This window comes from Triticum aestivum, chromosome 7B (genome assembly GCF_018294505.1).
Source record: "Triticum aestivum cultivar Chinese Spring chromosome 7B, IWGSC CS RefSeq v2.1, whole genome shotgun sequence".
Taxonomy (NCBI): domain Eukaryota; kingdom Viridiplantae; phylum Streptophyta; class Magnoliopsida; order Poales; family Poaceae; genus Triticum; species Triticum aestivum.
In genome coordinates, this window is record NC_057813.1 from 102,550,700 (window position 1) to 102,564,292 (window position 13,593).

The following is a 13,593-nucleotide window of genomic DNA, read 5'->3' on the forward strand; positions in this document are numbered from 1 at the left end:
TCCTATTTCAGTCTTTCGAAGAAAAGGAATATCAAAGGAGTCCAAATAGAATGAAACCTTCGGGAGCGATCTTGTCGGAACAAACGTGATCCAGAGGACTTGGAGTAGAAATCAAGAAACAAGCGAAGCGGCCACGAGGGTGCCCGGCGCGCCTCTACACGTGGGCGCGCCCCCACCCTCATGGGCCCCTCGAGCGTCCACCGACCTACTTCTTCCTCCTATATATACCCACGTACCCTGAAACCATCGGGGAGCACCACGAAAAACTATTTCCACCGCCGTAACCTTCTTTATCCGCGAGATCCCATCTTGGAGCCTTCGCCGGCGCTCCGCCCGAGGGGGAATCGACCACGGAGGGCCTCTACATCATCCCCAAGGCCCTTCCAATGAGTTGTGAGTAGTTTACCACAGACCTTCGGGTCCATAGTTATTAGCTAGATGGCTTCTTTTCTCTCTTTGAATCTCGATACAAAGTTCTCCTCGATCTTCTTGGATGTCTATTCGATGTAACTCTTTTTGCGGTGTGTTTGTCGAGATCTGATGAATTGTGGGTTTATGATCAAGTTTATCTATGAGAAATATTTGAATCTCCTCTGAGTTCTTCTATGTGTGATTAAGTTATCTTTGTAAGTCTCTTCGAATTATCTGTTTGATTTGGCCTACTAGATTGATCTTTCTTGCAATGGGAGAAGTGCTTAGCTTTGGGCTCAATCTGGCGGTGTCCTTTCCCAGTGACAGCAGGGGTAGCAAGGCACGTATTGTATTGTTGCCATTGAGGATAAAAAGATGGGGTTTATATCATATTGCATGAGTTTATCCCTCTACATCATGTCATCTTTCTTAATGTGTTACTCTGTTCTTTATGAACTTAATACTCTAGATGCATGCTGGATAGGGGTCGATGTGTGGTGTAATAGTAGTAGATGCAGGCAGGAGTCGGTCTACTTGTCACCGACGTTATGCCTATATACATGATCATGCCTAGATAATCTCATAATTATTTGCTTTTCTATCAATTGCTCGATAGTAATTTGTTCACCCACCGTAATACTTATGATATCTTGAGAGAAGCCACTAGTGAACCTATGGCCCTCGGGTCTATCTTTTATCATATAAGCTTTCAATCTACTTTTATTTGCATCTTTTACTTTTCCTATCTATATCATAAAAATACCAAAAATATATCTTATCATATTATCTCTATTAGATCTCACTTTCGCAAGTTGACGTGAAGGGATTGACAACCCCTTTATTGCGTTGGTTGCGAGTTCTTGTTTGTTTGTGTAGGTGTGTGGGACTTTTGAGGAGCCTCCTACTGGATTGATACCTTGGTTCTAAAAAACTGAGGGAAATACTTATGCTACTTTGCTGCATCACCCTTTCCTCTTCAAGGAAAACCAACACAAGCTCAAGACGTAGCAAATAATTTCACAATTCATGCCACATGGAACACCACGGTGTAATGGTGTGACTGAACGTCGTAACCGCACTTTATTGGATATGGTGCGATTTATGATGTCTCTTACTAGGTTACCACTATCATTTTGGGGTTATGCATTAGAGACAGCTGCATTCACTTTAAATAGGGCACCATCAAAATCCGTTGAGACGACGCCTTATGAACTGCGGTTTGGCAAGAAACCAAAGTTGTCGTTTCTTAAAGTTTGGGGTTGTGATGCTTATGTAAAAAAGTTTCAACCTGATAAGCTCGAACCCAAATCGGAGAAATGCATCTTCATAGGATACCCAAAGGAAACTGTTGGGTACACCTTCTATCACAGATCCGAAGGCAAGATCGTTGCTAAGAATGGATCCTTTCTAGAGAAGGAGTTTCTCTCGAAAGAAGTGAGTGGGAGGAAAGTAGAACTTGACGAGGTAATTGTACCTTCTCCCAAATTGGAAAGTAGTTCATCACAGAAACCAGTTCCAGTGATTCCTACACCAATTAGTGAGGAAGCTAATGATGATAATCATGAAACTTCAGATCAAGTTATTACCGAACCTCGTATATCTTCCAGAGAACAATTCGCACCAGAGTGGTACAGTAATCCTATTCCGGAAGTCATGTTACTAGACCATGATGAACCTACGAACTATGAGGAAGCGATGATGAGCCCAGATTCCGCGAAATGGCTTGAGGCCATGAAATCTGAGATGGGATCCATGTATGAGAACAAAGTGTGGACATTGGTTGACTTGCCCGATGATCGGAAGCCATAGAAAATAAATGGATCTTCAACAGGAAGACGAACACTGATAGTAGTGTTACTATCTACAAAGCTAGACTTGTCGAAAAAGGTTTTTGACAAAGTTCAAGGTGTTGACTACGATGAGATTTTCTCACTCATAGCGATGCTTAAGTCTGTCCGAATCATGTTAGCAAATTGTCACATTTTATGAAATCTGGCAAATGGATGTCGAAACTACATTCCTTAATGGATTTCTTAAAGACGAGTTGTATATGATGCAACCAAAAGGTTTGTCGATCCTAAAGGTGCTAACAAAATGTTCAAGTTCCAGCGATCCATCTATGGACTGGTGCAATCATCTCGAAGTTGGAATATACGCTTTGATGAGTTGATCAAAGCATATAGTTTTATACAAACTTGCGGTGAAGCCTGTATTTACAAGAAAGTGAGTGGGAGCACTACAACATTTCTGATAAGTATATGTGAATGACATACAGATGATCGGAAATAATGTAGAATTTTTCTGGAAAGCATAAACGAGTATTTGAAAAAAGTTTTTCAAAGAAAGACCTCGGTGAAGCTGCTTACATATTAAGCATCAAGATCTATAGAGATAGATCAAGGCGCTTGATAAGTTTTTTCAATGAGTACATACCTTGACAAGATTTTGAAGTAGTTCAAAATGGAACAGTCAAAGAAAGAGTTCTTGGCTGTGTTACAAGGTGTGAAATTGAGTAAGACTCAAAGCCCGACCACGGCAGAAGATAGAAAGAGAATGAAAGTCATTCCCTATGCCTCAGCCATAGGTTTTATAAAGTATGCCATGTTGTGTACCAGATCTATTGTATACCCTACACTGATTTCGGCAAGGGAGTACAATAGTGATCTAGGAGTAGATCACTAGACAACGGTCAAAATTATCCTTAGTAAGGACTAAGGAAATGTTTCTTGGTGATGGGGATGATAAAGAGTTTGTTGTAAAGAGTTACGTAAATGCAAGCTTTTGCACCGATCCAGGTGACTCTAAGTCTCAATCTGGATACATATTGAAAGTGGGAGCAATTAGCTAGAGTAGCTCCGTGCAGAGCATTGTAGACATAAAATATTTGCAAAATACATACAGCTCTGAATGTGACAGACCCGTTAACTAAACTTCTCTCACAAGCAAAACATGATCACACCTTAGTAATCTTTTGGTGTTAATCACATAGCGATGTGAACTAGATTATTGACTCTAGTAAAGCCTTCGGGTGTTGATCACATGACGATGTGAACTATGGGTGTTAATCACATACAGATGTGAATATTGGTGTTAAATCACATGGTGATGTGAACTAGATTATTGACTCTAGTGCAAGTGGGAGACTGAAGGAAATATGCCCTAGAGGCAATAATAAAGTTGTTATTTATATTTCCTTATACCATGATAAATTTTTATTATTCATGCTAGAATTGTATTAACCGGAAACTTAGTACATGTGTGGATAAATAGACAAACAGAGTGTCACTAGTATGCCTCTACTTGACTAGCTCGTTGAATCAAAGATGGTTATGTTTTCTAGCCATAGACATGAGTTTTCATTTGATAACGGGGTCACGTCATTGGAGAATGATGTGATTGACTTGACCCATTCTGTTAGCTTAGCACTTGATCGTTTAGTATATTGCTATTGCTTTCTTCATGACTAATACATGTTCCTATGATTATGAGATTATGCAACTCCCGAATACCGGAGGAACACTTTATGTGTTACCAAACATCACAACCTAACCGGGTGATTATAAAGGTGCTCTACAGGTGTCTCCGATGGTACTTGTTGAGTTGGCATAGATCGAGATTAGGATTTGTCACTCCGATTGTCGGAGAGGTATCTCTGGGCCCTCTTGGTAATGCACATCAGTATAAGCCTTGCAAGCAATGTGACCAATGAGTTAGTTGGAGGATGATGCATTACGGAACGAGTAAAGAGACTTGCCGGTAACGAGCTTGAACTAGGTATGGTGATACCGACGATCGAATCTTGGGCAAGTAACATACCGATGACTAAGGGAACAACGTATGTTGTTATGCGGTTTGACCAATAAAGATCTTCGTAGAATATGTAGGAGCCAATATGAGCATCCAGGTTCCACTATTGGTTATTGACCAGAGATGTGTCTCGGTCATATCTACATAGTTCTTGAACCGGTATGGTTGGCACGCTTAACGTTCGGTGGCGATTTATATTATGAGTTATGTGATTTGATGACCGAAGTTTGTTCAGAGTCCTAGATGAGATCGGGGACATGACGAGGAGTCTCGAAATGATTGACTTGTAAAGATCGATATATTGGAAGGCTATATTCGGACATCGGAAATGTTCCGAGTGATTCGGGTATTTTTCGGAGTACCGGAGTGTTACGGGAATTCGTATTGGGCCTTAATAGGCCATACGGGAAAGGAGAAAAAAGTCCTCAAGGGTGGCCGCACCCCTCCCCATGGACTGGTCCGAGTTGGACTAGGGAAGGGGAGCGCCCCCTTCCTTCCTTCTCCTTCTCCCTTCCCCTTTTCCTACTCCATGTGGGAGGTGGAATCCTACTAGGACTAGGGAGTCCTAGTAGGACTCCACACTTTAGGCGCACCCTATGAGGGCCGGCCTCCTCCTCCCTCCCTCCTTTATATACGGGGGAGGGGGGCACTCCATAGACACACAAGTTGATTTCTTAGACGTGTGCGGTGCCCCCCTCTACAGTTATACACCTCGGTCATATCGTCGTAGTTCTTAGGCGAAGCCCTGCGCCGGTAACATCATCATCACCGTCACCACGCCGTCGTGCTAACGGAACTCTCCCTCGACCTCTTCTGGATCAAAAGTTCGTGGGACTTCACTGAGCTGAACATGTGCAGATCACAGAGGTGTCGTGCTTTCAGTACTTGATCGGTTGGATCGTCAAGACGTTCGACTACATCAACTGCGTCACTTGACGCTTCCGCTTACGGTCTACAAGGGTACGTAGACAACACTCTCCCCTCTCGTTGCTATGCATCACATAGATCTTGCGTGATCGTAGGATAATTTTTGAAATTACCGCGTTCCCCAACATCTATAACCTTCCTCCTTGTATGTGCATGAAGCGGAAGTTCATTATGATGCCAGCTCTCATCCAAGGCCCTAAGCAACCCGGCAACGACATTGATGTGTACCTAAGTCCATTAGTTGAAGAACTTTTACAGTTCTGGATTGGAAATGGCGTATGTGCATGGGATGAGCACAAACAGGAGGAATTTGACCTGCATGCGTTGCTGTTTGTCACCATCAATGACTGGCCTGCTCTTTGTAACCTTTCAGGACAGACAAACAAGGGATACCATGCATGCAAGCACTGTTTAGATGACACCGAAAGTATATACCTGGACAAATGCAGGAAGAATGTTTACATGGGGCATCACTACTAGGAAAATGCTTATAGATAGAAGTTTACCAGTAGCGCATGTTTATGACCCCATGCTACTAGTATTTACCAGTAGCGCTTGGCAAAAAACACGCTACTACTAATAAATAACAGCAACGTTTGTTAGCTTGGGCCGCACTACTATTACATGGGCCACAGGGCAAAAATAGTAGCCCACTTACCTGTAGCATTTGTTTTGAACGGGCGCTACAGCTGGTGGGCTTAGCAGTAGCGTCGGCCTCTAACTAGCGCTACTACTAGAGGAAAAGAAAACCGGCCCGAGCGCCCCTGCACCCCCTCACTCTCACAATCGATCCCCTCCACCTGATGATGCCGCCGCGGTTACGGTTCGTCCCCGGCCGCCTCACCCCCGTCGATGGTGCCATGTGCCGCCACCACGCGCGGTCGCCTCTCGCTTCCTCCGACGCTCCAGCCCCGTAAGTCCCCCTCGATCTCCTCCTCCCTGCGCGCGCCACACTACCTAGGCTCCAATCGATTTGCCGCGGCGGCTCGCCATGTTTTGGGATTTAAGGATTGCACGGTGGTTTCGCCCTTTGATGCGACGTGTTCCAGGCTTGTTTCCTCGCGTGATGGGCGAGATAGTAGAGAGAGGGGTTAGGTGAGAGAAGTAGAGGCTTTTTGTTGCTCACCGAAACTTAGGAGAGAGTAGAGAGAAGTAGCTAGACAAGTAGAGGCTTTTAGCACATATAATTGAAACTTGGGTTTCAATTCTTGGCTGCTGCCAGTGCAGCAGTGGTGGCAGCGGCGGTGCCTAGTGTTCTAGGGTTTAGAGAGGGTGATGCGGAGCATCCCTAGACCATCACCATGGACGGCTCACCACCACCGCAAGAACAGAGAGGACCATTGACAAGAGCTCGCGCATGCGCCATCGAGAACAAGGTCAATTCTATCCTCTTCAATTCTCGTTTGGAATTGCATATGAATCGTGTTCTACCTCAAATGGATTCGTTGTGCCTTTGTAGGTATCAAGGACATGACCACGAGGAATCTAGGAGGGAGACTCGTGCACTCATCGAGGAAGGAGAAGGAGGGAAGCATCGAGACGTGCATGGAGACGGAGTTCCCGGACACGAAGACGCGGAAGGGACCAAGTCCCCTGGACATCCCGGGTGCCCGGCAGTGTCACCCCCAGGCCCGGCCACCGCCTGGGCGTCGCCCCCGCCTGGCCCGGGTGCATGGCCCCAAGGCCCCGGGTGCCCGGCCTTCGCCCAGCCAGCGCCTGGGCCACACCCCGGGTGCCCGACCATTTGGGCCCAGGTGCCCGGCCTCGTGTCTGAGCCGGCCCAGCTCGCCCCGGGTTCCCAGCCTACCCCGCGCCAGCCACCAGCCCCGCCCCGGGTGCCCGGGCCTTGGACCCCCGGGTGCCCAGTCCTCCTCCAACCGGCGCCCCTAACCGGTCCGGGTGCCCGACCGGTTTGACCCCGGGTGCCCGCACCACTCCGAGAGCCTGCGTGCCTCTTTGGGGATTTGCCCTTGTATCCCCCTCCTCTCCTATATCGTCTCAAAACTATAAGTACCCCCACCTAGCTCATTTAGAGGGATAGCAAAGTATTGGATAGACAAAGAGAGAGCTTTGCTCATCTTCCTCCCATGGAGATCATGACCTCCTAAGGGAGAAGATCCTCTTGTGGTCATCAAGACCCCATCTAGGGAAGGATCCCCATCATAGGATCATCAAGACCTCTCTCCTAATAGGATTGGGATGAGCTAGTACCTTGTATCTTTCCTTTGTTGTCCTTGGATTCATTGTGACCTCATGTGTGTTCTTGGATCTAGCATATGTGTGATTGGATCTAGTCAATTTGAGTGTTTCCTCTCTCTTGTGGTATTTGTGTTCTTCGTGTTCTTGGGGATTTCCCCTCCAATTCATGAAAGATCTCCACATAGTGTTCCACCCTACAACATCTTGGTATCATGATCCATGGTTTCTCATGAAATTGGAGCCCCCCATCTTGTTCTCTAGCCTAATTTTGTTGTGTTCTTCCCCAATTTCGAAAATTTCCCACCAAAAAATAGCCTTAATTTTTTTTTTGTGATTTGTTGGTTTGATGAGGTTTTGTTGGATTTTATCCATGGATTTGCTTGGTTTCAAGTAGATCTAGCATTCCCCCATCCATCTCCACCTTTCCCTCCATGAAATCCACCAATTTCTCCCATTTCCCATGATTTTCTGCCCAAATCCGACACCCCCGGGGAACCTGGACCCCCCGCGCATCTCCGTTGACCACCCCGGGTGCCCGCACCCCGAGCCCCCGGGCACCCGCACCCCGGGCTGTTTGCCCCGGACCACCCCGGGTGCCCGCACCTCTTGCCCCCGGGCACCCGGACCCCCGGGCCTCTTCTTCAGCCCAACCTAACTGACCACCCCGGGTGCCTGCACCCCCAAACCCCGGGCACCCGCACCCCCCCCCCCGAATCAGCCCACCAACATTCACCATTCCGGCCATAACTTTCGCTCCCGGAATCCAATTTTGACATTCTTTACCTCGTTGAGTAGCTATTGACACCCCCATCCATCTAAATAGGTTCCAACATCATTTGACTCCATCAAAATTTTGGCATTTTGGCATCTTTGCCTAGGCCATCCACCATATCATACGCAAAACCACCATAACCTTCCGCAACCTAACCCAACTTTTGCTCCATATAGCATTTGTGGTTGCTTGAGTGGTGACTTTAGTCTCCTAAGGTGTTTCGGCTACTTAGGGACGGTTGCTTCGTCATCAACCACCACCACCACTTCCGCATTGCTAACTCCGGAACCACCAAACCATTCCGCTACCACCATTTGACATTTTCCTTTGAGATTTTGAGTTTGCGGTTTTTCCGTTTCCTAGGGTGTTTCGGCTAACTAGGAACGGTTCGACATCGACAACACCTCCGCTCACCTTCGACAAGGACTCGACATCGACCACTTCACCATTTTGACACCCTAACCGAAACAAGAACGGTAACCTCTATATCATCTTGGTATCATGGTATCCCATCATTGTACATTCTTGCCATTACATTGTTAACCCCTTAGCCCATTTTGCGTCACTTTCCTATCGAGACTAGCCATGGAGTATTGCTGGCAATGTTACTTGTGCACATTAGTGATCCGTGCCTTCCATTGCATACATACCATATCATATTGGTATCATCATATCATCCCTTGTGTCACAAGATTGTTCCCGCATATACACAATTGCTATCTTGGTTTGTGCATTTCGCATAAGTGGCCATATCAAAAAAAAAGAATAAGCTTTTAAGCAAAAAGAGAGCAAAGAGCTTGTGAGCAAGAGCCATAGCATCATACCACATTGCACATAAGATTGTCATATCCGATCATCTTGGATCATCTTGAGAAGAACACCGGGAACATCATACACATAGCATACTTGGGATTGAAGGCTCATACATTTTGCATCTTATAGGTTGTGCACAAGTGTCGTGTCCGCCTTTTGAGCAATCATGCTAGCGTCTCTCTTGAGTTGTGCAACACGGGCATTTTCCGTGGATTCCACATTTTGTGCTCATTCCTTGGTTGCATGACCCCATTTATCTATCCGTGTGTGTCTTTCCGTGTGCCACATATTGCTATTGTTCTACTTGTTTCACTTGCGAATTTGTGACTCTTTTCCAACATTATTGACTCTTGCTAACATTTTGCATCAAATTTTTGTGCCACTATCCTCACCGAGCTCCACCATAAGCCTTACTTGTATAGGTGTGAGAATTGACAAGATCTGGTACCAATTGTGCTATTTCCATGATAGATTCTTGAGTGATCATTGATCCATCTTCAACATTGGATAAGGTACATTGGTCTAGTTCTTTCCTTTTTTCCAATCACATTTGCTCGAGTCTTGTGATGGATAGGCAAGGCATTTCATCTCTAGTCTTCCACGACAACAATGGCGCGAACAACTACATCACCAAAACGCCCATCTTCGGACTACAACGAGCAATGCAAGGCATTGAGCGACTCACCGTCGACATTCACCAAAGCAAAGCACGGACAAGGGACTACATAGACACCAAGTTGGACGCACAATTGGATGACATACGACACGTGTGGGACAACTACAAGTATTCTTCCTCTTCGTCATCTTCAAGGCGGAGACGCTCAAGTCACAAGTCTTTGAAGCGGCTACAAGATGCAAGTACCAACAAGACGGAACTACGACTACTACCACCACTTTAGCATCTTCACCTTTGGACGTACGGCATCTTCGCCTACCTCCGACGAGTACGCCTACATCGGCCTTCATCTACGGCGACGGTGATGAGATGATCGAGCATGGGACTTTCCCTTCGGTCATGGAGGAGAGCGATGATGTGCCATCTCCGGGCTTCATCCACGGCGATGACGACGAGATGGTTGAGCATGGGATTTTCCCTTCGACCACGGCGACGTATGATGACTTGAGTGACTTGTGCCACCATATTGATAGTGAGAGTGACTTCACCACTATCCCCATATATGACGAGTTGCCCCAATTCCCATGTGAGGAGAGCCACCACCACCACCACCACTTGAGTGATTTGAGTGACTTCACCATATGTGACATTGAGTGCACCTACCTTGAGGGAGCGAGTGAGCCACCACCACATAGAGAGAGTGAGGTAGTTGATAGGGCATGTGAGGCCACTATGATTTCTAACGACTTAACATCTACCTCTATTGTGTCTTCTCCTTTGGTGCTAGGTCCCATATATGATGACGCGTCAATATACGACGACTTCATCCTTACTATGGACAAGCCGATGGCCATGGTGGAATATGATGCACCCCACACGGTTCCATCGAGTTGATGATGATGACCACCATTTGGTCTTTGCCACCTCGCCTACACCACTTGAGTGTAATGAACAAGGTAACATAGGTGAAGGTCATGTTCTAGTCCCACTAGTGGACATTCTTGACATTGATTGCTTTCATGATGTTGATCCACCTATTGGCATTCTTCATTCTAATTCGACTTCCCCATGCGATGATTTACCCATTTATGATGAGTTTCATGATTGCCATGTGGAGTCTATTAGTTGTGATGCCATGTTACATAGGATTTATTGTGATAATTCTCTTGGTCACATCATGTTTGACAATCCGCTTGACTTGTCATATGCTATGCATGAGATCAACCATATGTCATATTTGCAATCTCTTCATAGTGACTATGCATATGCCATTAGAGTAAAACCAATTTGCACATATGGCATAGATGACAAGCCCATGGTTATTGGCATTTGTTTTTCTTGTGATGATATTGATATTCTCCGTTTGCATCACTTATCTCATATTCCATGCCATGAACACATAGCTTCGGATATGCATTGTTTTGGATGTTGTACATTTTCTCCATATGATATTTCCGCTTTTGCTCATGAGGAGACCCCCATAGTTTCCTCACACATTTTAGGAGATTTTGATCCATCCCATTCATTGCATGATTCTCATAATTATTTGCACCATATGCTCCCCATTAATGGAAATGCTATTGATGTGCCATATACTTGTATGCTAGATTTGCATCCCAATCATGTTCGACATAACAACTATTCTTTCATGATGGATGACATGTTCTTATACCATGCCTCAAATTTCTTTGAGTGATGCTATTCTTGTGCTAACTCACACATGCACATACACATCATGATGGATGATGTGTAATTTACCACGCACACACTTTATTTGGTTTGTGTCTCTTTTGTGTAGGTATGCATTCTACCTCGTCAACCTCCCAATACCATGAGTTAACGAAATGAGTTCTAGAGAGCAATGATGATTTGGGATCCCGTGGATTGTCCTTACCACCTTTCCCTTCACGCAAAGACTTCGCACATTTATTCTACATGACCCTCACTTGGCTATGGGCTATGGTCCATTACTTCTTCTATGCCCATCTTGCCATGTTCACTTTGCATGATATTCTCATTCCTATGTCTTTGCCATGCATTTGTGACCCATGCTTTGCATTACACATGATGATTGATTCTACTACTTGTATGTGTATTTGCAAGCTTGGTGGAGATATTTCTTGTTATTGCCATGTTCTACCTATGACCCATTCCCATGATGATACTACGATCTTGCTTTGCGTTCGTGCTCGCGATATGTCATGTGCATTTCCTATATCTATTATTTGTTCACATGACATGATTGCCATGATTTCCTCTAGTGTGTTGCATCTTCGCTCCACTAGTTGGCACGACTTGATTTCTATGCATTCTCATATGCCATGTCCCATTGATTGCTACATGCTTGCCTTGATTGCCTCACACATGATGAACAATTGCTATTTTTATTGTGTTGAGTGCCACTCAATTTTCACCACACCCTATGCACATTATGCTTTGATTTTCTTGCACTTGACACATGTTTTTAGTCATATCATCTTCTTGGGTGTTGTGAATGACTCTTATGCCTACCATAGACCGTTCATTGAGAGTCTTATGCATGCTTGCTAAAACATTGAGGTAGATGCTTGTTTCCTTGTCCCACATATTAGCATCTTTAACTCACCTTTGCATGATTGTTTCCATGATGCTTTTCCATGTGCCGAATTTATGTGCTTACATGCCATGCCACACTCCCTTGTCACACCATATGCTATGCTTGATGACGACACTTGTTTAGTGAATCACCTCTTGAATGCTCGGTTTTTCTCTAACGCTAATCACATTTGTTTTTCAAAGTGTTTGTTCTACTTGTTCCTTCTGAAGGAATCACTAGACGGTGCGACATTGGAGAGTGGCCATTTCGAGCTTCAACTTGATAAGTGCTTGGTGGTTGTCAACTTCTACACAGCGACGCCCTCTCTTTCCCAAGGTGATGAAGATCACGATCCGTGGACGGATCTCTCCCAAGGGGGGGGGAGATGATGTTGATCATCCCTCGACCATCATCATGGACGGCTCACCACAACCGCAAGAATGGAGAGGACCATTGACAAGAGCTCGTGCACGCGCCATCGAGAACAAGGTCAATTCTTTCCTCTTCGAGTCTCGTTCAGAATCGCATATGAATCGGTTTCTACCTCAAATGGATTCGTTGTGCTTTCGTAGGTATCAAGGATTTGACCACGAGGAAGCTAGGAGGGAGACTTGTGCACTCATCAAGGAAGGAGAAGGAGGGAAGCATCGATACGTGCGTGGAGATGGAGTTCCCAGACACGAAGCTGCGGGAGGGACCAAGTCCCCTGGACACCCCGGGTGCTCGGCCGTGTCGCCCCTGGGTGCCCGGCCACCGCCTGGGCGTCGCCCCAGCCTGGCCCGGGTTCCCGGTCTTCGCCCAGCCAGCGCCTGGGCCACACCCCGGGTGCCCGGCCTCCTGCCTGAGCCGGCCCAGCTTGCCCCGGGTGCCCGGCCTACCCCGCGCCTGCCACCAGCCCCGCCCCGGGTGCCCTTGCCTTGGACCCCCGGGTGCCCGGTCCTCCTCCAACCGGCGCCCCTGACCGGTCCGGGTACCCGGCCGGTTTGACCCTGGGTGCCCGCACCACTTCGAGAGCATGTGTGCCTCTTTGGGGCTTTGCCCTTGTATCCCCCCTCCTCTCTTATTTCGTCTCAAAACTTTTAGTACCCCCAACCTAGCTCATTTAGAGGGATAGCAAAGTATTGGATAGACAAAGAGAGAGCTTTGCTCTTCTTCCTCCCATGGAGATCATGACCTCCTAAGGGAGAAGATCCTCTTGTGGATATCAAGACCCCATCTAGGGACGGATCGCCATCATAAGATCATCAAGACCTCTCTCCTAATAGGTTTGGGATGAGCTAGTACCTTGTATCTTTCCTTTGTTGTCCTTGGATTCATTGTGACCTCTCGTGTGTTCTTGGATCTAGCATATGTGTGATTGGATCTAGTCAATTTGAGTGTTTCTTCTCTCTTGTGTTCTTCGTGTTCTTGGAGATTTCCGCTCCAATTCGTGAAAGATCTCCACATAGGGTTCCACCGTACAACAGAGGGGTT